At 39.8% G+C, this 22,014-nt stretch overlaps 1 long non-coding RNA gene and 1 pseudogene across 1 annotated transcript; one reads left to right on the top strand and one right to left on the bottom strand.

The window, feature by feature from the left end:
* Positions 1–213: 213 nt before the first annotated feature.
* On the top strand, positions 214–15,754 carry LOC122475750. Its single transcript, XR_006295299.1, has 2 exons — positions 214–252; positions 15,650–15,754. It is a non-coding gene; the product is annotated as an uncharacterized LOC122475750 (long non-coding RNA).
* Positions 15,755–15,874: 120 nt separating this feature from the next.
* LOC122475906 lies at positions 15,875–16,708 on the bottom strand (annotated as a pseudogene).
* Between the last annotated feature and the right edge of the window lie 5,306 nt (positions 16,709–22,014).

Below are 22,014 nucleotides of genomic sequence, written 5' to 3'. Positions count from 1 at the left end.
ATACACAAAAATCTTTTAATCTCCTGGGAGTGGTTAGTCACCAAGGAAGATAGAACAAGGAAGAGAGTGTCCAGGTTAGAGAGACAGCACTACCAAAGCCAAATATTCAATGGATATTTATTGAGCACCTTCTATGCTCCAGGTTCTATTTTATGTACTTGGGATACATTATTGAAAAAAATCAAACAAAGTCCCTCCTTTCATGGAATATCTTATAATCGGGAGAGATGCATAATAAATGAGATAATTTATGTAGGATAGTCAAAGAAGAGAAGTGCTATGAAAAATAAAAAACCTATATATAGTAGAGCACATGAGATCAAGAGTACCAAGTGAGGTTTTCAATTTCAAATAGGTGATCAGGGTAAGTCCCATTGAGCAGGTGACATTTGAGCAGATTCGAAAGAGGTGAGGGAGTTAGTTATATGGATATCTGGGGAAAGAGTGTTTCAAACAGAAAGAAAATGCTTGGAATCTTCTAAGAACAGCAAGGATCCTGGAATGCAGTGAGACTAGGAGATTGAACAGTGGGAAGGTCAAAGCCTATAGTGTTCTGGAGATGGCTATACGATTTGGACTTTTACTACATATTGCACGAGAAGTGTTTTGAGCATAGGAATGGATAACCTGACTTTATGTTTTATGAAGATGACTCTGGCTGCTGAACTGAGAACAGACTAAAGGGAGGCAATGATGGAAACAGGGAGACATGTTAGGTATCACTTGCAGTTGCCCCAGTGAGAGGTGAGAGTGGGTAGGACCAGGATGTTAGCAATGCAGTGGGGATAAGCAGTCAGATTCTGGATATATGTTGACATGGTGTTGACAGGATTGGCTTGCTGAATTGGCTATTCTTTGTGAGAGAAAGAAACAGTCAAGGACCACTTGAAGTTTGACCTAAAGACTGGAAAGATATGGAGTGACCTTGAATTAATGTGGGAAGACCATGGATGGAGTCGTTTGGGGAAGGAAGATCAGGGGTAGAGTTTTGGACATGTTCGGTGTAAGGCATCCTTTAAATAGCAACAGGAGTTGTCATATAGGCTGTTGGGTATCTCAGGATGGAGCTTGGGAGAGAAATCCAAGCTTGGATGTATAAATTGGGAGTTGTTGGAATGTAAGTGGTATTTAAAGTCAGAAGGTCACAAGACTGGATGAGATCACCAGAGAGCCTGAGTGTAGACAAAGAAGTGAGGAGGACTAGGTCATGGCTTTGAGAGAGCTCCCACGTTAAGAGGCCCGAGAGATAAAGAGGCACAAGCACAGTAGATGAGGAGGAGCAACCAGTGAGATGGGAGGAAAGGCAGGAAAGTGTGGTGTCCTGGAAATTCCAAAGGAAATCACAGATATATAGTCACAGATGATATAGTGATCCAGTCTGTCAAACACTGCTATCTATTCAGTCAGGCATGGACTGAGAATTGACCATTGGATTTGTCAATGTGATGGTAATTTGGGACTTTTACAAGAGAAGTTTCAGTGTAGCAATGGGGGAAACCCCTGCTCAGGTGGGCTTAGGAGATAATAGCAGAAGAGGGATTGCAGACAATGAGGGCAGATGATTTTCTGGATAAATTTTTCTACAAAGCAGGGCATCAGTTGGCAAAGGAAGTGGTTTCAAGAGAAATTACCTGAAGATGGGAAAAATAAGAGCATTCTATAAGACACATTGAGGAAAAGCAAAAATAAACCAGGAAAGATTGCTGTCTTAAAGACTATAGTGGTTCATTAAGTAAAGATTAAGATCAGAATTAATCAATTAATGATTCAGAATTAATATCCAAAATAGAACTTGTGCAACTCAACACCAAAAAAAATAATAATAATCTGATTTAAAAATGGGTAGAAGGCCTGAATACACATTTTTTCCTAAGAAGATAAACAAATGGCCAACAGACACATGAAAAGATGCTCAACATCACTCATTATCAGGAAAATGCAAATCAAAACCACAGTGAAATATCCTACCTTACACCTGTCAGAATGGCTAAATTCAAAAAAGACAAGAAATAACAAGTATTGGTGAAGATGTGGAGAAAAGGAAACCCTCATGCACTGATGGTGGGAATGTAAACTGGCACAGCCACTGTGGAGAACACTAGGTTCCTCAAAAAATTAAAAACAGAAATACCATATGATTTGATAATTCCACCACTAGGTATTTATCCAAAGGAAACAAAAACACTCATTCAAAAAGATATAGGCACCCCTATGTTTATGGCAGCATTATTTACAATAGCCAAGATATGGAAGCAGCCCAAGAGTCCATTGATAGATGAATGGATAAAGATGTGGTATACATATATACAATGGAATATTGCTCAATCTTAAAAAGGCTGATTATCTTGCCATTTGTGACAACATGAACAGACCTAGAGGGTATTACACTAAGTGAAATAATTCAGACAGAGAAAGACAAATGCCATATAGTTTCGCTTCTAAGCGGACTCTAAAAAACAAAAAAAATGAACAAACAAACAAAAACCTGAAATAGACCCATAAATACAGAGAACAAACTGACGGCTGCCAGGGGCAGGGGGTGGGAGACGGGCAAAACAGATGAAGGGGATTGAAAGATACAGACCTCAGATTGTGGAATGAATAAATCAAAAGGATAAAAGGTACAACACAAAGAATATGGTTAGCAATACTGTAGCCGTGTTGTAGAGTGAGAGCCGGTAGGAACACACCTGGTGAGCAGGGCGTAATGTACAGGCTTGTGAATCACCATGTCATACACTTGAAACTAATGTAACATTGTGTGTCAACTATACTTCAATTTTAAAATAAATGGCTGAGGATTAATAAGGAGGGCTTGAAGAAAGAACTGATCTTCGTACTGATTAGATCACATGGGACATGAACAAGATGGAGATACTATGGAGAGACTCATGGAGCCCATTCTACTGTCCTAACCACATAAACATGGAGACCCGGGAAATTCTCATCAGAATCTGCTGCCTAATAAGTTGTCTATTCTCATTTCAGTTGGTAGAGATGCATTTCTGGCAACATCACTTATTATCTCTACGTTTTGGCTTCTTCAGCTATAAAATAGAGATAATAATAGGGCACACCTCATAGGCACACTGTATGTTCCTTTCTCATCTTTATAAAATCCTAAAATAAGAAATTTCTCTAATTTCTGTATGATGTATGTAGGACCAACACTCAAAGTAACTGCTGATTCATCACCTACTAATCAGTGCGGCCACCAGCTGTACTGCTGGAGCGGGATTCTGGGGGTTCCCTGTGGTGTGAGGCATTACCCCTTTAGTGGATGAACTGTGCAGAGGTCAGTATATAGATGGAATCAGGGTGGGGGAACTTGTGGGGATCAACAGACATTTATAAACACGATGGGATATTTCACTGTTATAACAGCCTGGTGACTATAGTGTTCCCAGCTGAATATTACCCCAGTGGATTCTATCGGAGTCAGGGAAAAAAAAATTCTGACTTCCGGAGTGGGAAAAATCAGGTAAATAGCACCCCTTACAGAAATGTGTGGTAAGAGAGCTTATTTCTTTCTGGCTAGCCTAACTTTTCAGAGGCAGGGAAAGTTAGCAGAAGTAAAAACTTCAGGAGAATACAAAATTGCCTCCACATGGGGAGGGGGGAGCGGTGCGCGCGCGCGCGCTGGTACGCACATATGGGGGCTGTGGTTCCTTGCCAGCCCTTTCTGCCTACTCTCTTTCTTGCTCCTCTCTAGAACATTCTAAGGGATTGCTTCTGGTAATGCTGAGATCACGCTGTGTAAAAGTTTGTGCATTTACCTGTGCGTTGCTTCTATTCCAGCTTCCATCGGGTAAACATATGCATGAGGTCATCTGTCTTTCTCCTTTTTTTTTTTTCTCTCGGTTTTTGGGCCTCAATGCACTAGTCATTCTTTAGAATTAGGTCATAATAAGAGCTGGGGTTGCATTGTGATGAGATTTTTAGTCTAGATCAAGTTGTTCTGCTTCTGCCTTTGCCTGATTTGAAACAGTATCTTGTACACTGTGTTGTTTAATTCTTTGAATTTTTGTTTTTTGTGGGGGAATCCATGGGCCTAGAGTGATTGACTGACTAGACATAATTAAGGCACTTCTAGTTTCTCTAATTAACACCACTAAAATTTCATTCTAACTGCTAACAAATAGAAGAACCTTTAAAATATAAGAAGGTTGATAAAAGGAAGACTTGGTCCTTTTAAAAAAGTGACAGAACTGTCAGGGGACATATTTAAAAAACGAGGAGTAAATCAAGGTGAAGAAAAAAATCACAGATACTTTAAGGAACACAGTAGATATTTGTATAAGCTAATGCAATCAGTGGAGATTATAGATGGATATAAAAGGCTAAAATAATCGTGTATAGGGAACATCTGAATATAAAGAAGGTAATAAAGTTAATAAAAGGAAGACAGAAATAGTCAACAACAACACAATGAACAACAAAGTGCACAACAGGTGTCCTAAAATTTTCAAGAAGAAGGGAAGATGAATGGTTAAATTAAGAGATAAGAAACACTGGTCAATAAGGCATTTGCAAAGAAATGATGGAGAACACACTCGTTATTAACTAAACTATTAGTGCACACAATGTGGATGACTGAAAGTTACAAATATGTATTATAATCACTTTGTCCTTTTCCACTTTAAAGGTTTAGAAGTTGATATTTATAATACTAAATGCTTTCAGAGTTTGGCAATCTCCTAATCTAGAGTGTCTACAAAAACACATAATAACAGAGGGGCATCTGGATGGCTCAGTCAGTTGAGTCTCCAACTGCAGCTCAGGTCATGATCTCACAGTTGGTGGGTTCAAGCCCCTCACTGGGCTCTGTGCTGACAGCTCAGAGCCTGGAGCCTGCTTCTAATTCTGTGTCTCCCTCTCTCTCTGCCCCTCCCCTGCTCGCACTCTGTCTCCTGTTTAAAAAAATGGTTCTTAAACGTGTAATACCAGTTATCTCAGATGATGTTCCCTGGAGACCAGACATGGAGATACTGAGAATGTGCGTGCAGGGAGTTTAGTTGGGGTGCTCTTGGGATTGACACCATTGAGGGAGTGAGGGAAGCAGATGTGGGCAAAGGAAGAAGTGGAACTGTGGTATAGTTTCCACAGAGGCCTCCACTGGAGCTGAAGAAATGTGGAATCTGCGTGGCCCTGTAGAGTTGTCCAGATTCAGGGCAGGAGCAAAGCGAGGAGTCTGACTTTCTCTCCATATCTGCCAGTCACTGCATGCGGCTTGTCCTCGAGAATGGTGCATACACTTGGATGAGGCAGTGTTTCTGGCCCAGGGAGGGTCTCAGCTGCCATTGGTCAACACCAGCTCCCCCGCAGCTCATAGAATGGGTACCCTGAACTTGAAGGGGGGATCTGGGTGGCACAGCACAGTACTCACGGTGTCAGTTTTTATGAAATTCTCTTGGGGAGGAGAATACTTCTTGATATTATCCTTCTCTCCTAAAGAATAGTATCTGTTAACATTAGGCAGCCAGGCAGATTATATTGAAGGAGATCTTGTTATGACTGTCTGAATAATGTATAAAGGAAGAAAATAAGATTAAAAAAATCGAATTACTGCTGTCCTAGGGCATATTCTCCTAATAGATACATTTCTGGACATTCAGTAATCTGTGTTTATTCTCTTATACCATTTACTACAACATCTGACCCAGTGACCTGAAAGATTGAATACAGTGACTAAATATGCCTAATTTTCACCAGGCAATGGCTGAAGCTTTATCATTGCCATGCTAATGTTATGCTATGCTAATGTTGGTTTTACTTGTGACTTTCAGCTTTACCAATTAAAACAGAGGTGATGTATGGCCCCTATGAATGTCATTATTCCATAGCTGTGAAAATAAGAAAGTCATATTCTGGAACATTTGGAATATATTTACCTGTTCGTGATGAAAATTGGGCTGAAGAGAAATAAATTATTAGAGCTGAGAAGAAATTAAAACAGCAGCTTAACTCAAATCTTCCATATCTCACACTGGTTTTCTTCCCTTAGTAAAGCAGGAGAAAATCCACCAGAGGATTTTGGTCCCATATAACTAGACTTCTGTTGAGTATTAACGCTGGGATCTGTCTCTCTCTTTCTGGAGATTTTCTTCCCTTGCCTTTCAAGACATTAGTTTCTTCCTGATTATTACAGCATACCACTCCATTCTGGCGGCTCTTCTCAGCTCTGTGAGGTCCTCTTTCTTTCTCCACTATTTACATGTAGATGTTTTCCCAGTTTCCTTGTCACTTTTCTTCTTCATTCACTGAATACTGGCCCACATTGATGTGATCTATTGTATGGCTTCAAATCTACTGCAATTATGGCGATATTTAAATACCTTTCTCCAAAGTTCCAGACCAGTAAATCCAGTGACCTGCTAGACAACTTCATTGCATGTTCCACAGACATCTTGACTCAATGCATATAAAATAACATACCAACTAATAACAATCCTCCGGTATTCTCTACCTGGGTCAATATCTTCATCACTCATTGCCCTAGTGAGAAAATAAAATTATTTTTGACCCCATCACTCCTTCCCCAAAGCTGGTACCCAATCCATCTTCAACTACTGTTAATTCTGGCTTATTATCTCTTGAAACAATCTTTTTATCGGCACTGCTATTGTGTTAGCCTTTTTAAAATTTTTCCCTTGTATTTCTGCACCAACTATTTCTTTTTTCCATTGCAACTTTGCCTCCTTTCAATCATTTTTATAACGATGAAAAAGATCTAACTCTCCTAAAAATTGTTGTGAGAGTTTCTTCTGAGAAAGAAATACTCTTTATGAGAATATGCCTTGCCATGGGGTCAGCTGAATCACCCCAAGACAGAGATGTCTGCAGGATTCAGACAACAAAACAGAGGGCACACTGGTCAAATAGAGGGAAAGTCATTCCTAGTTCCTGGAATATTCCAAAAAGAAGTGTGGAAATCACAGTGGTCCAATAATGAAAAGCAGAGATGCATGCTCAAGGCAACCCGGTGAAGCTCGAGGGCAGTGGAAATCTAAGGGTGTTTTGACAATAAGGCCTCTTTTTCCCATCAATTTTGCATCACTGACGTGTAAACCTTTCTGTGTCTTCCCTAAGAAATCTTCAGGGCAGTGTTCAAAACCAAACCAAACCCTCAAAACTAAAAAACAATAGCAACAAAAATCCCAAAGACTGTGTAAATGAAGTGAAACTGTTGTTTTATTGTGTGTTTGAAACCAAGGGAGAGAACTGGATGTCTGATTAGGATTGATGTTGAAAGAGAAGAGAGGCCTGAGGGACTGGGGAGGCCAAACAGGAACTCCCTGGGAAACAGCAGAGGTCTATGAGAGAACCGGAGATTTGGGGCAACCCAAAGGCATTTCCATTGTGTCACTAGTCAGGGTCAATGCTGCTGACATCTGGGTTAAACACAGGTCACTGTGGTCAGAGCCATTATGCTTTCTTTTTTTTTTTTAATGTTTATTTTATTTTTGAGAGAGAGGGAGAGTGTGTGTGCACAGAAGTGGGGAAGGGGCAGAGAGAGAGAGGGAGATGCAGAATCTCAAGCAGGCTCCAGGCTCTGAGCCGTCAGCACAGAGCTCAATGCAGGGCTTGAACCCATGAACCGCGAGATCATGACCTGAGCTGAGGCCGGATGCTTAACCAACTGAGCCACCCAGACACCTCCTGTTATGCTTTCTAAAACACAAGTACATCTTTTCCAAAATTCTATGACTCTGTAGCTTCCAGATAGAACCTAAATTTCTTACTAGGGAACACATGATCTTCAACCTGCACCATCATCTCCTGTCATTTCCTCCTCAGCTTCTAAACTCTAGTTAGGTACAACTGTTCTCTGTGCATTGATGTTCACCTTCTCTTCTATGTATAGCTAAGCTCATATTTCGATAAATTTAAACATATTTCCCTATCCTTCCCCTCTTCTTTTACCCTTCCTCCTTGTTTCATTCATTCGGCATGTGAATCATCTGCTTCTGCCTATTTGTCAAGGTGGGAGTTAGAGAAAGGGTATTTTCATTTCTTTGAATGCATACGTACCAAAATATTTGAATAGACATGTAGCAAAACAGATAATGGTGACATCAGATGGAGAAAATAACATCCATTGGAAATGTTTTGTAGGAAACCTCGTATTTAGAAGAAACTTAGTAGGTATACTCATATAATTAGAGATGGTAGCTAAGAAGTCAAAAGCTAGTTATGTATATGTAAAAAGACAATTACAGTGGCTCTCTCTCTCCCAGGCTGTACAAAGAATAGGTCATATGAGTACCCAGCCCCAAGGGGGCCATCTGTAAGAGCTCTCACTAGAACCAAAAAAGCTTCCGCCTTGTTTTTGGACTCCTCAGCCTCCAGAACTGTTAAGTAATAAATGCTTGTTGCTAAAGCAAAAAATAAAAAACAAAAAAACAATAACTACAACGCAACATGGAAAATGTGATGGAAAGAGCCTGCAGAAAGTCCTAAAGGATTAGGTAAAAAGGGCACCTGATCCAGTTTCATGGACCAGCAAACTCCATTGTTTCGGAAACTTAGGTGCCCAGATCCACAGGACAACTGGAAGCTATTTTCAGTATTTCAGCATAAAAAGCCAGGAGAGATGACTCATTTACTATGGCGAAGTTGCGCATGCTAATTAAGAGGTCAACTTTCTTTGCTTTAGCCTGGAATTATAATTACCACACTGTGGATATATTAGTTATCCCAAGCTCATTAGAGGCTTTGATGGGCAGTTATATCTTTGATGAGTAAAAAACTCAGCAAATAAACTGATTTACTTAATAAATGAAGTTTGGTAGATAAAGATCTTTCAAAACAAGGGTCTCATTGTAACTATAAGGAAAGAGGTCCTTATAAAATTTTATGTCAACTATACTTCAGTTAAAGAAGAAAGAAAAGAGCTCCTTGTTGGTAGACAAACTGGAAAAAAATGCACTTACACCACCATTTTTGTACCTTGGAAGCCAGAAAAATGGCATTTGTTGATGTAACAGTACTTTGTACATATCAGCTGGACTTCGCCTCTCCCAGAGTGGGTTTGGTTCTTCTTTTACATTTGGATCCCTCCTGAGCAGTGACACAAAGCTGCCCAAGCAAATCCTCCACTGACCTAAATGTCCACTGCCTCACTTCAAACCCACACTCTAACCCTGTTTCTATCCCTCTGAGCAGCAGTGTGGAGCTGGGGGTGGGGCCCTGTCCTATTATCAGGCATTTTGCAGTTGATTAACTTGACCGTGTGTTCACCCTGTAGGAAACTACAAAAAGAAGAGACTTAACTGCTTGGTTTAACATGCTTGAGAGTCACCTCTCTTGAGATAGACAAGAGTCAACTGTCCCCGGGTGGGTGACTGTATCTTCAGCACCTGAGCCAGGAGTTATGGCTGCGCTAACACTGACACTCACTCTTGTGCACCACAGGACACTTTTCTACCCCTGCCCCCATCCTCCACAGCTATCAAAATGGAGATTTCAGTGATGAATATAGGAATGGGGAGAAGAAGGATTTGAGGAATCACTAAGTGTTTTTAGGGTAGCGTTGAAGAGTCTGTTTCTACTTACTCCCTATGTTACTGGAGTAATTCATCTCTCCTAGGCTTCACTTTCTTCTATGAAGCGGGGATTCTAATATCTATGTTGCTCGGTTATTTTAAATCAATGTAGGTAGAGTCCCTTATAGATAGTTGGACTTTTTCTTAATGTTCTATCATGTGCATCTACCCTCACCAAGCTCATTTGCCATGTTATCCCCCGTTATTAAGTCTGACCCTCCCCTCTCTTGGCTGCATTCTATCCCTAGTTCTTTTCCTCCTGCACAAATTCTGTCCATTTCTCTAAAGACAGTGCCTACTTCTTAGACTTCTATTTTAACTGCTGTGATAAGGTAGAATTTCAAACTGATACTTCTCTTTTCCCAGTTCTCTGATTTAGCAAAACCTATCTGTTTCATTACCCTCCTGTTGAGTTCTATTTGCCTTGCTATAGATCACAGGTGCAACTTCCATTTGTGACAATGGGAGTGTTCTTCCTGGGGAAATCAATTCAAAGGAACCCTGGCTGGGGAAGAAAAGAGTCTCAGGGAAAAATAACAACAGCAGAGACATTTGCTTTTTAAGGATTTTCTAGGCCTTTTGATGTTTCCTTGGGAGCTATTTTGGGTGGAGGTGCCCTCAGAGGGGACCAAAGTGGGAAATGACGGGGATCTTGTGTTTTTAAGACATTTAGAACTAGTTTGCTATGATTTTCATCTAATAATACATTTCCAGGCATGCAGTAAAATGTTTTAAAGTAGTTTCGCATCTTATTTGATTCTCCAAGCAGCCCTTTCCAAGAGCTGTGAAATTCTGGAGCTGAGAGGTAGCTTGAGGTCATTTAGGTAAATGTGTTCCTCTTACAGCAAAGGAAGCCCATTCTAGAGACATTAAGTAATGAAAATCTAGGACAAGAACCATTGCTGACAGCTCTAGGGCCGTGTCCTTTATTGGAAAACCTGCTTGTATCTTCCTCAAGCTGATCATCAAAGTCTCACATCCCTCCATCCCTCCCACTTCCCATTATGGAAGAGCACACTCTGGGTTCCAGGTTGGTTCTAGATTTTTTGCTGGAAGTGGAACCAAAGGCTTTACATTTCTTCTACTAAAAAAAGGTTTTGATTAAGTATTCTTGCTCCAGGACGTGTTCAGTGCTTTGCATTTTTTAATTTTTTTTAAAGTTTATTTATTTTTGAGATAGAGAGAGACGGAGCATGAACAGGGGAGGGGCAGAGAGAGAGGGAGACACAGAATCGGAAGCAGGCTCCAGGCTCCGAGCCATCAGCCCAGAGCCCAACGCGGGGCTTGAACTCACGGACCGTGAGATCATGACTTGAGCTGAAGTTGGACGCTTAACCGACTGAGCCACCCAGGCGCCCCAGTGCTTTGCATTTTAACTGTGTGCCAGTGATACCTTACCTAACCCAGCTATAATTTGGTTCCCTCATTTGACTCCTGGAGAGAGAAAGTCATTTACTGTTAGGGAAATAGAAGGAAGGTAGGTTTGGTAATCTGCCACTCATTCTAATTCCCAAAGGAGTTTCTAACCAAGATACTTACTTGATTAGGAAAATACCCAAAATGGGAACTAAGGAGCCACTTTATAAATATCTGGAAGAGTTTCCGGTAACCTACATCCTGGATGCCGGTAAAATCTCAGATGAAAATGTGACATGGTCCAGGGAGCAAACATGAGGCCTTTTATTCCTTGGCTTTTCAATGAATTAGCTGGACTAGCCACCCTGTCTTGTCATGGAGGAGGTGAAAGAGAAAAAAATGGCTGGTGATCTGACTCAGGAGACAGACTTTGTCCAGGTCACTTTACCACAAGAAGTCTCATGGGGGTCCCATGGTAACTTTAAGGAAGTGTAATCTTATCTACTGTAAACAAAGCCCTGTGCCTCTGGTTCTGAACTCAGACCAGCAACTCCTCCAGCACAGGAGAGGGGTTGGTTAGACCAGGGTGGGGTTAGGAGGGGAGCAGTGGGGCAAAGTAGCTCCCCACCCACCAGCAAGTCTGACCTCAGCAGTTGTGAGATTTGAAAGCGTTAATGCAAGCCAACTCCTTAAGACGTAAGAAAGGCCCACCACGGTTTAGTTACTATCATTTCTGGGCGCTCCTTATCCTCTAGGGGAATGTGAGAACACCACGATTACTCCCAGCATGCAGGAAATGCAAACATGTGAACTGGACTAGGGAAGTGAGTCCACAGATAAGATGAAATCTTTATACTTACTATTATGGAGGATTCTAGTTTTGGTGAGCAGTGATAAAGGAAGCTGCAAGGATCTTTTCATTTTTACAGATTGAAGTAATGAGAAGTCATCTACCATTTTCTACAGTTTTAGCAGGTTTTTGTTCAGTTAGAGACTACATGTTTACCCCAGAAATCCTTTTAAAGGGCTTATCTCCTGTTCTTCTTGATGCTTTTGCAATAAAATATTTATTTTGTATGTCTCTGAATCATTCTAAGTTGATAGAAAACTCTCCCTCCTATTAATACCCCTGAAGAGTCTCTTCTAATAATGCCTTCTCCTATTAATATCCTCTCTAAGCTATTAATATCCCCTGGCTTTAGGGTATACAAGTGCTCTATTAAGTTCTGGACATTTATTAAAAATTCAGGGGTTCATGACTCCAAATGTGTTCTAGATCTTGCCATAAAACATCATAAAAAGGAATCTAAAAGCACATACACCGAGCCAGGCAGCTGGAGTTCACTCCAAGCTCTACTATTTACTTGCTCTGGGGCCCAGGGCAAGTTACGAAGTCTCTGTTTGTGTTAGTTTCCACATCTGCAAAATGGAGGTAATAATAGCACAGTCTAATAGGATTAAAAGAGTTAATTAATATAAGCATGCCTAATGCTTATAGTAAACATTACCATTACTCTTATTTCATAACTAAAAATAATACTAAGATCCCTTTCTCTGATTCCTTATAAGAACCATGTAATTTATGAAATATACTGTGACCTTACTTCCTTGCCCTTTAGCAACATCCACTCTGGGTTTTTGGTTACTTTATTGATGAAAGGTTGCCACTAAGTACAAGGAAATAGCAAGCAGTTTTGGAAATAAACAGTATAAATAAAAAAGAAAAAGGGGCACCTGGGTGGCTCAGTTGGTTAAGCATCCAACTCCGGCTCAGGTCATGATCTCGCCAGTTTGTGGGTTCAAGGCCTGCGTTAGGCTCTGTGCTGACAGCTCAGAGCCTGAAGCCTGCTTCAGGTTCTGTGTTGCCCTCTCTCTCTGCCCCTCCCATGCCCATGCTCTGTCTCTCTGTCTCTCAGTAATAAATAAATGTTAAAAAAAAATTTTTTTTAAAAGAATAAGAAAAAGAATATAGTGGCAAAGTCAAGGAAAGCCTGAGACCTGAAACATATTACATGTCTGTCCTAGCGTGTTCCATGTATGCAGGGTAACAGAGGAGCCTGACATGACAGACTAAACTCTGAGACTCGGAAAATCCTGAGATGTTTAGACATCTGTGTCCAATTGGGCTGTACTTAAATCATCCACGTCGAATCCAATCTATGTCCATTTTCAGAGCAATAATCTGTCTATTCTTGTGGTGTATAAGGTTTTACCAACCTCTAGTGAGTTTCCGTGTAATGTTCCCTTAAGTGCTTCTTGTTAGTTTTATCCCACTAGCACCTTGAGTGGTCATCTATGAAAAGATAGAGGTCCTGGTCAGCACCAACCACACATTTTTTAAAATATATATTTCACTTATCTCTTGACTAAGAGCCTTTACTCTAACACAATCTTAGTTTTAAACTAATACTGCTGTTAGCCCTCAAGAGGTTATTAAGTTTAGTTTGGATCCCAATCTGGCAAGAAATGGGAAAATCGAATGCTGAAAACATTGGCAATATAAAATGTCACTAATCAGGGGCCATTTACGTAATTATCTAGAGCCAGGCCTGGCGGTTGAGTAGTTGGTCTTGGGAGTCAAATGTATGAGTTTCAAACCCACCAGCTAAGTGAGGCTGAATAATTTTTTGTGGCTCTGTTTTCTCTTATCTCAATAGTGATGAGACCACCTACTGGGGTAAGAAGGAGCCGTCCTAGTACAGTGTTTGGCACAAAGGGAGCTCCGCTCACCAGCAGGCATGCTGAACCAGACTCTATCCCGCTCCTGCCGAGTCCACCGTCAGTGGCTTCCCATTGGTCTTGGAATTACATCCAAATGCCTACTGTGGCCCACATGTCCATGTGATCTGCCTCCTGCCCACCCCTCACTCTCATCCTGCCCCTCTGTGCTTCATGGATGACTTTCTATTGATCAAACAGCCATGTTCTTTCCTGCCTTAGGAATTTGGCATGTTCCGTACTTGGAAAGCCTTTACCCATGCTCTTTAAACAACAGGCTCTTTCTCATCTTCAGGTGTAAATTCAACTATCTCCTCTGGGAAGCCTTCCTTGACTTCTCTGCTGAAGATGGTTCCCCTGTTCCATCACCCATGTTACTTCTCATGTCTCCTGTTTGTTTCCTTCTGTGCATGCGTTACAATCTGTTACCCATATTAATTGTTTGTCATTTCTTCTACTTGCTTATTGTTGTCCTCCAGCTTCTAAGGAGGTAATCCATAAAGCCAGGGATCTTGTCTTCTTTATTCACTGCTGTATGTGCAGCACTAAGAAGTGTCTGAAACATAAAAGGGGCTCAATAAATAATCTTAATATTTTTTGAATATTCTATATTCAAAAGTAAATCATCAATTGCTAAATATTACATTATAATTTCTTACATTAAAATGTCATCCTTCATAATAATGTTATATTACTATCCAAATAATGGTTAGGGGCGCCTGGGTGGCTCACTCGGTTGAGCGTCTGACTTCGGTTCAGGTCATGATCTCACAGCTCGTGAGAGTTCAAGCCCCAAGTCGGGCTCTGTGCTGACAGCTCAGAGCCTGGAGTCTGCCTCGGATTCTGTGTGTGTGTGTGTCTCTCTCTCTGCCCCTAACCCACTCGCATTCTGTCTCTGTCTCTCTCAAAAATAAAGAAACATTTTAAAAAATGTAAATAACAGTTAAAAACTAATAAAATACTTTTAAGCTGTTGTAACAACTAACAGTTAAACTTATTTTCAGGGCTTATGAAGGAAACTTATTTCCCAGGATTAAGAAGGAAAGCCCAAAATGCCAACACTTGGCTGGGTAAACCAGTTGAACCAGTCATTGTTGCAGTGAAATCAGAGGGTTGTTAACTAGGGGATTGGGTGAGGGAAACAGGATATTTGGGAATATTACAATTAGAATAACAATAGGTAACCCTATTATTGTTGGGGTACTGAGAGAGGCAAATAGATTTTCATTCGTTTTTCTTCCCAGGGATTAGGTTGTTTTAGCGTTATTGCAGATTTAGGTTCTGGATTTCATGGATATGAATGGTTTGACATTTTTTGGTTGAAATATAATGAGCAGTGTTATAATTATTGATATAATAGTGATAAATCAGGTTGGTGTATCTAGTTGTGACATGTCATTAAGAGGAGGCTTAGACTCCCCATCTTTAACTTAGAAGGTTAATGCTTATTTAGCTTCTTAATGATTTTACCGTATAGATGCTGATCATTTTTCGAAATATGGTAGTGGAACCAATTCAAGGACAACAGGTATAAAACTGTGGTTTGAGCCGCAGATTTCTGAGCATTGGCCGTAGTATAACCCAGGCCGTGTGCCCATTAGGGTTGTTTGGTTTAGTCTGCCTGGGATGGCATCAGTTTTTAGGCCTAGGGATGGAACAGCCCATGAATTCAGGACATCTTCCGATGAGATTAGTACGAGGACAGTCAATTCTGTTGGCGGTGCTACTCGATTATCGACTTCTAGTAGCCGGAGTTCTCCGGGTTTTAATTCTTGAGTGGGAATTATGTAAGGAGTCAAAGTTTAAGTCTTCATAATCAGTATATTCATAGTTTCAGTATCACTGATGTCCTATAGTTTTCACAGTTAGGGAAGGGTTGTTGATCTCATCTATCATATATAGGATTTATAAAGAAGGTAGGGCAATAAGAATTAAAATGATGGCTGGCAGAATAGTTCAGATAGTTTCTACTTCTTGAGCATCTATTGTGCTTGTATGTGTAAGCCTAGTTGTCAGTATTAGTGAAATAGAGAACTAAGGAGCTGATTAGGAATGCAGTTATTAATGTATGGTCATGAAAGTGAGGAAGTTCTTCTATAATAGGGGATGTAGCATCTTGAAAACCTAGTTGATATGCCATAGAGATACAAAGGATTTAAACCTATAATTTAACTTTGACCAAGTTATGTAATTTTTTTACTAATACCTCTTTATTGAGAAAGACATAGTGGTTATGGTATTGGCTTGGAACCAGCTTAAAAGGGTTCGATTCCTTCCTTTCTTATTTTAAGGGCACATAAGGTTGGCTCCTCAAATGTGTGATATGGAGGAGGACATCCATGCAATCATTCGAGATTAGTTGTAGTTAATTCTACTATTGCTACTTCTTGTTTAGATGCGAAGGCTTCTCAGACTATGAAGATTATTAACATTACTGCTGTTAATGAGCTGAAAAAGAATCTATTGAGGACATTGCATTTCAAGTTGTGTATACATCTGGGTAATCGGAATAATGTCGAGGTATTCCAGACAATCCTAGGAAATGTTGAGGGAAAAATGTTATGTTGACACCTACGAACAAAATCGTGAGGTGGATTTTTGCCCAGGTGTTGCCGAGGGTATACCCTGAAAACAGGGGGAATCAGTGAACAACACCTCCTATAATAGCGAATACTGCTCCTATTGACAATACATAGTGGAAGTGGGCTACTACATAATATGTATCGTGAAGAACAATATCTAATGAGGAGTTTGCTAGTACAATGCCCGTTAGGCCCCCTATGGCAAATAGGAAAATAAAGCCCAGGGCTCATAAGATAGCAGGAGACCATTTAATATTTCCTCCGTGAAGGGTAGCGAGTCAGCTGTATACTTTTTACTCCAGTAGGAATAGCAATAATTATAGTGGCTGATGTGAAGTATGCTCATCTGTCAACGTCCATCCCTACAGTGAACGTGTGGTGAGCTCATACAATGAAACCTAAGAAGCCAATAGATATTATTGCTTAAACTATTCCTATATAGTGAAAGGGCTCTTTCTTACCTGAGTAGTTGGTGACAATATGTGAGATCATTCCGAATCCCGGTAAACCAAGTTAGACTGAAATAATTGTCATTCCCGAAGCATATGAGTAAATCTAGTCAGATGAATTGCAAACTTATATTTACAACAATATCCAGAACGATGTAATGCCACAATATTTCTAATAACATCTGGAACCAGGTAATGCTGATATATGGGCATGCATAAATAGAACCATTAGATAAATGTTTGAGAGGCTGATTTCATGCCTATTTTTAACAAGTGTATATGAAGAAGCAAGTAAATTTTTATATTTTACTTAAGGTTTAACTTGACGACTAAATGTCAGATTAAAAAAATTTTTTTAATATTTATTTATTTGGAGAGAGAGAGAGACAGAGAGGCAGAGTGTTAGTAGGGGAGGGACAGAGAAAGAAGGAGACACAGAATCCTAAGCAGGCTCCAGACTTTGAGCTGTCAGCGCAGAGCCTGATGCGGGGCTTGATTGAACTCATGAGCTGTGAGATCATGACTTGAGCCAAAGTTGGGCATTCAACCGACTGAGCCACCCAGGCGCCTCTCAGATAGTTTTTTAAGATATACAGAGGCAAGAGAAGGACATAGAGCCTTAGATTCAAAAGAGCAGTGATTTATTTCTGGTATCGTTTTTCCCAAGATGCACGGACCAAGGTAAATGACTTCATCTCTTAAAGTCCGAGTTTTCTCATCTAGGATGAATATCATAGAATTATTATAAGAATTAAATCAGACAATGGATAGGAATTTTCTTGGTCCATAGTAGTTTTCTTCTAATGAGGTGATAAAGGAAAAATGATGTATTTGACTCTTTAATAGACATTTCTTATTAATAATTTTTCTTCTTTCATTGTAATATTTCACATGTCATTTTCTATTTGACTACAAAATAGCCCTTGGCCAAGAAACCAAAAGCAAAGCAAAGCTCAAATGTCATATGAAAACAAAAATAATTCAGTAGTTTTTATTACACCAACAATTGTTACCTGTGAAAACTGAACAAAGTTCATTTAACTTAAGAACTGATCCAATTCTTCCAACAACAAACCTATTAATAAATATTCGTGCTATAGAGATTTTCTAGTAAAAGAGAATAGAGTAAGCTCTCAGGCTCTCATTCATGCAGTGATTTCAGTGTGTTTTTTAAAATTTGTTTAATGTTTATTTATTTTTGAGAGAGAGAGACAGAGCGTGATCTGAGGAGGGGCAGAGAGAGAGGGAGACACAGAATCTGAAGCAGCACAGAGCCCGATGTGGGGCTCAAACCCATGAACCATGAGATTGTGACCTGAGCCAAAGTCTCAAAGTCAGATGCTTAACTGACTGAGCCACCCTGGCACCCTTCAGTGTTGTTTTAAAAACCAAATGCTTTGAATGCTGGGTATTTCTCTATAGACTTAACCTTTTTCCACCCTTCAGCCTACCTCAGTGATTCTCTCTCTCTTTCTCTCTCTCTCTCTTTTTTATTTTTAAATGTTTATTTATTTTTGAGAGAGAAATAGAGGAAGAGCATGCACTCATGAGCCCACGGGGGACTCAATCCCACCGACCATGAGATCATGACCTGAGCCAAAATCAAGGGTCAAGCACTTAACTGTCTAGGCCACCCAGGGGCCCCAGTGATTCTCTCTTTTAATGTGCATAAAATTACTGTGCAGAATTCTATATATAAACCATGTATACTGTGCTTTGGGTAAATTTAAGGGATTTTTCAAAGGTAGTTTTAATTATATACAATTATGACTTTACCTGCTGAGAGGCAAGAATTAACTTGCCCAACACTGATCCTTTACAGGCTGGTTTCACAGTAAAAAAAAAAAAAAAAAAAAAAAAGGATTTTCCTTGAAGCTCCCTTCAAACTAGCTTTGTATCAGTGCTTAAGATAATCAGTCCTAGTCAACTGCAAGTTTGGACACCAGCTTTCTCTTCCCAGACCATCATGGCCAGGAGAGACTGGAGTTACCCTCAACAGTGAATGCTTAAGATGGCAGGATAGGGTGGGAGCCAAGGTTCTGTCAACTAATATTGTTATTGTATCTTGGCCCTTGAACAACGAGGGGAGGAGCCATGCTTCCCTAATCATGCAATATAAAGCCATTGAGCCCAAAGGTTGGAGTCTCTTTCTTAGAATCTGCAATCCAGGCCTGCTAGACTTCTAGGCACAGCCCTAGCAGGTCTGGTATATGGAATGATAGGCTATTTGCATTGATTTCCATGACACCCATTGACTTAGGGTCTCCTTCTTCCTTTATAAGATACTACTCTACTGTACTAACTTCTTACCACCTGTTCACCCCCTTCCCACTAAAATAATAGATGGAACAGTAAGTATAAACAAATAGTAAGCATTTACAAAGTTTACTTTTTAAATCTTGGAGACAAAAATTTCTCCAATTCTTTATCTCTTTTCCAACAGAGTTAGAAAGTAGTTAAGGAATATTTGAGACTAAAACCCTAAACCTCAGTTTTTCAGCCTCCAGTACTCTTCTGCCTATATTGCTATGCTACTGAAATCCAGCTCTGGCACGTGATTAGATTCTATTGGATCAGAGCAGCAGTAACAACAATAACAACAATAATGTAGACATCATTTTCAAAAGTGCTTTTGACAAGAGCTTCAAAATATTATCTTATTTAATTTTCATGAGTACCCTCCAAAGAAGCTATTATATTTGTGTTTTACAAGTGAGTGAATTGAAGCTCAGAGAGGGTAAGGAACTTGTCTGTGCATACATAACAAAAAGATGATCAATCTCTAAATCAAACCCAAATCTAACCTCGGATTCCAAGCATTAAAAAAAGATTTTCTACCACCTTTACACTCTGGAGGTGAGAGGGATATCCGGATCTGCCATGTTACCCCAGTCTCTGTTTATGTCCTCAATATGTTGGAAACCTACTTTATTTTAAGAAGCTTATGCTTTATTTTTCTTTAAATATTTGAGGCATTGCCTATGTAGTTACTGGCCAAATTTTTCATAGAAATATTATTTCTTAATACTTCAGCCATACAAAAAAATCATTTTCAGTAATAAATGTATTTGAAGTTCATTTACAAAAAGACCAGTCTCAGAAGCATTGATTGAACATATCTACACCTCTCAAGGATGACCAGTTATCTGATTTCTAAGTTCACTATACTTTTGAAGCATCAAACAGCATAATAGCAGAGCTCATTGATGGAGGCTAGTGGTGGTAGATGACCACTCTTTTATCCTAGTAAAACTATCATTTTATTTTGTTTTTTAGGTTGTCTTGAGATGAGGGAAGTGACAGAAAAATAACAAGAGCTGATAGGAAAACTTAAATTTGAGATATGGGTAAATACTTCTACTACCCTCCAGAGACTCTATTGTTGTAAATTATATTGTTGTACATCATAATAGCTAATGTTTATGTTGATGACTTGGAGCCATTACATTCTATATAAATGCTCTCTTAAAAATGGTAAGAACACTTTAAATATACTTTAGAAAATTTTAATTACAGGTTAAATTGAATAGTAAACATTTTTATAATTATGATGGCAAACCCTAGATTAGAAATCCATGATTCAGAGACACAGATTTTCTAGGGATCTCTACTTCTGTAGTAGAGTGCACCAAACCCCATAAAGAACTGAGGCTACCATTTAATTTACTCCCAAAGTATTTTGGAGACATTTGGTGGACCTAACTTCAGTCTTCTCTCCTTAGGTAGTTTGACTGTCTGTTCCTCCCTTTCTTCTTTAGGGTAGGAGGGAATGGGATTTGGAGTCAGTTCAGGTGACAATGAATCCCAGCAATGTAGTCTTGGGCAAGATTTTCACTTCCCTTTACAAGAATGTGGTAACTACAGAGTTTGTTTGTTCGTTTGTTTGTCGCCAAACAATGGCGAAATGATTTCCTTTTCAACTTGTCATAGTCACTGAACTCTTCTGTGGGGACCTTCTTCATATGATCAGACCACATCCTCTCACCACAGAAGTGGACGACATGACCCAGGCCTGGCCAGAGCACATTGTTCAAGTGATTGGTTCAGATACGAGGATGTGATCCAAGCCAAAACAATTAATCTTCTTCGGGGCTTTTTTTTCTAGAGTTTTCAGAAAAAAAAGGCACTCTTTCTCCCTGTTGGAATTACTAGCTATGGGGGTAATATCAGCCTGGAACTTCAGTGTTCATCTTTGATACACTGGAAAGAGCCTATCTGAAAATAAAGCCAACTCAGAGGGAAACAGAGCTGAGACACAAAGATGAAGTGCCAGAAAAATGATGATAACCTTCAACCCTGTGGACTCAGCCAGGCCTGAAGGCAACATCCTAGGTTTTCCAGTTATTTGAGCCAACTAAATTCTCTTTTACTTAAAATAGCTGGCATTGGATTTCTGGCAATGTCATCTAAAGAATCCTTATTCATATATTCCCTAAATGTCATTTTCTAATTTATAAAATGGTGATGAAATTCACTATGTCATCGAGTAAGATTTAAATAAAATGGTGAATGCCAATGACAGAGCACACATTGCATCCTCAATAAATGAACTCTGAATTCAACAATGAAGTGCATTTTCTCTACAACAAGAACTTTCGCTGTGATTTTATTCTGCCCACTTCCCAGCTGATAGACGTTCTCGCCTCCCGTGGATGGGCCACTAGATGTTGGGCCTGCCTTTTCCATGGCCATGTTGGTCAGGATGCTTCATACTGCTCTTGGCAGGCAGATGTTCTTAGAAGAAAAGGTCTCCGTCCTGCTGTGCCCTGGAATTATGAGACATCTCACCTAGAGAAGATAGAGATTTCCCAAGAAGACCACATTTAAAGCACAGATGAGCTGATTTTGGTCCTGATTCAGGAACATCTGGAGGAACAGCTGTGGATGAGAAGAACATGTTTATCTCTTTTGAAAAGAAAAGTAGTGAAAAGGCAGGGAGTACACAGGGACAAAATAAGAGATCTCTTTCCATCATCCAAACTTGGAGTGGGAAATGATGAGTAAAAACACAGCTTATTTTAATTTGTTAATTCGACGATAGTAGACACACAGTGTTACATTAGTTTCAGGTAAATCTACACCTGTGATTCCACAAGTCTATGCATTATGCTATGCTCTCAAGTGTGGCCACCGTCTATCTCATATGTAGATGACAAACTGATGGTTGTCAGAGGGGAAGGGAGAGGGGAAGATGGGCAAAATGGGTGAGAGGGAGAAAGAGATAAAAGCTTCCAGTTATAGTAGAGCTTGTGTTTAAATCAGATATTTTAATGAGTTGAGAAGGTAGAAAAGAGAACTAAAGTCTTAAAGCCATTAGCCTTTGTGCCTCCCACCCACAGCTAATATTAGTTATAAGGGTCTAGA

Source organism: Prionailurus bengalensis, chromosome E4, assembly GCF_016509475.1.
Source record: "Prionailurus bengalensis isolate Pbe53 chromosome E4, Fcat_Pben_1.1_paternal_pri, whole genome shotgun sequence".
Classification (NCBI taxonomy): Eukaryota; Metazoa; Chordata; class Mammalia; order Carnivora; family Felidae; genus Prionailurus; species Prionailurus bengalensis.
The sequence above is the reverse complement of the archived record's forward strand: the minus strand, read 5'-3'. Positions and strand labels throughout refer to the sequence as shown.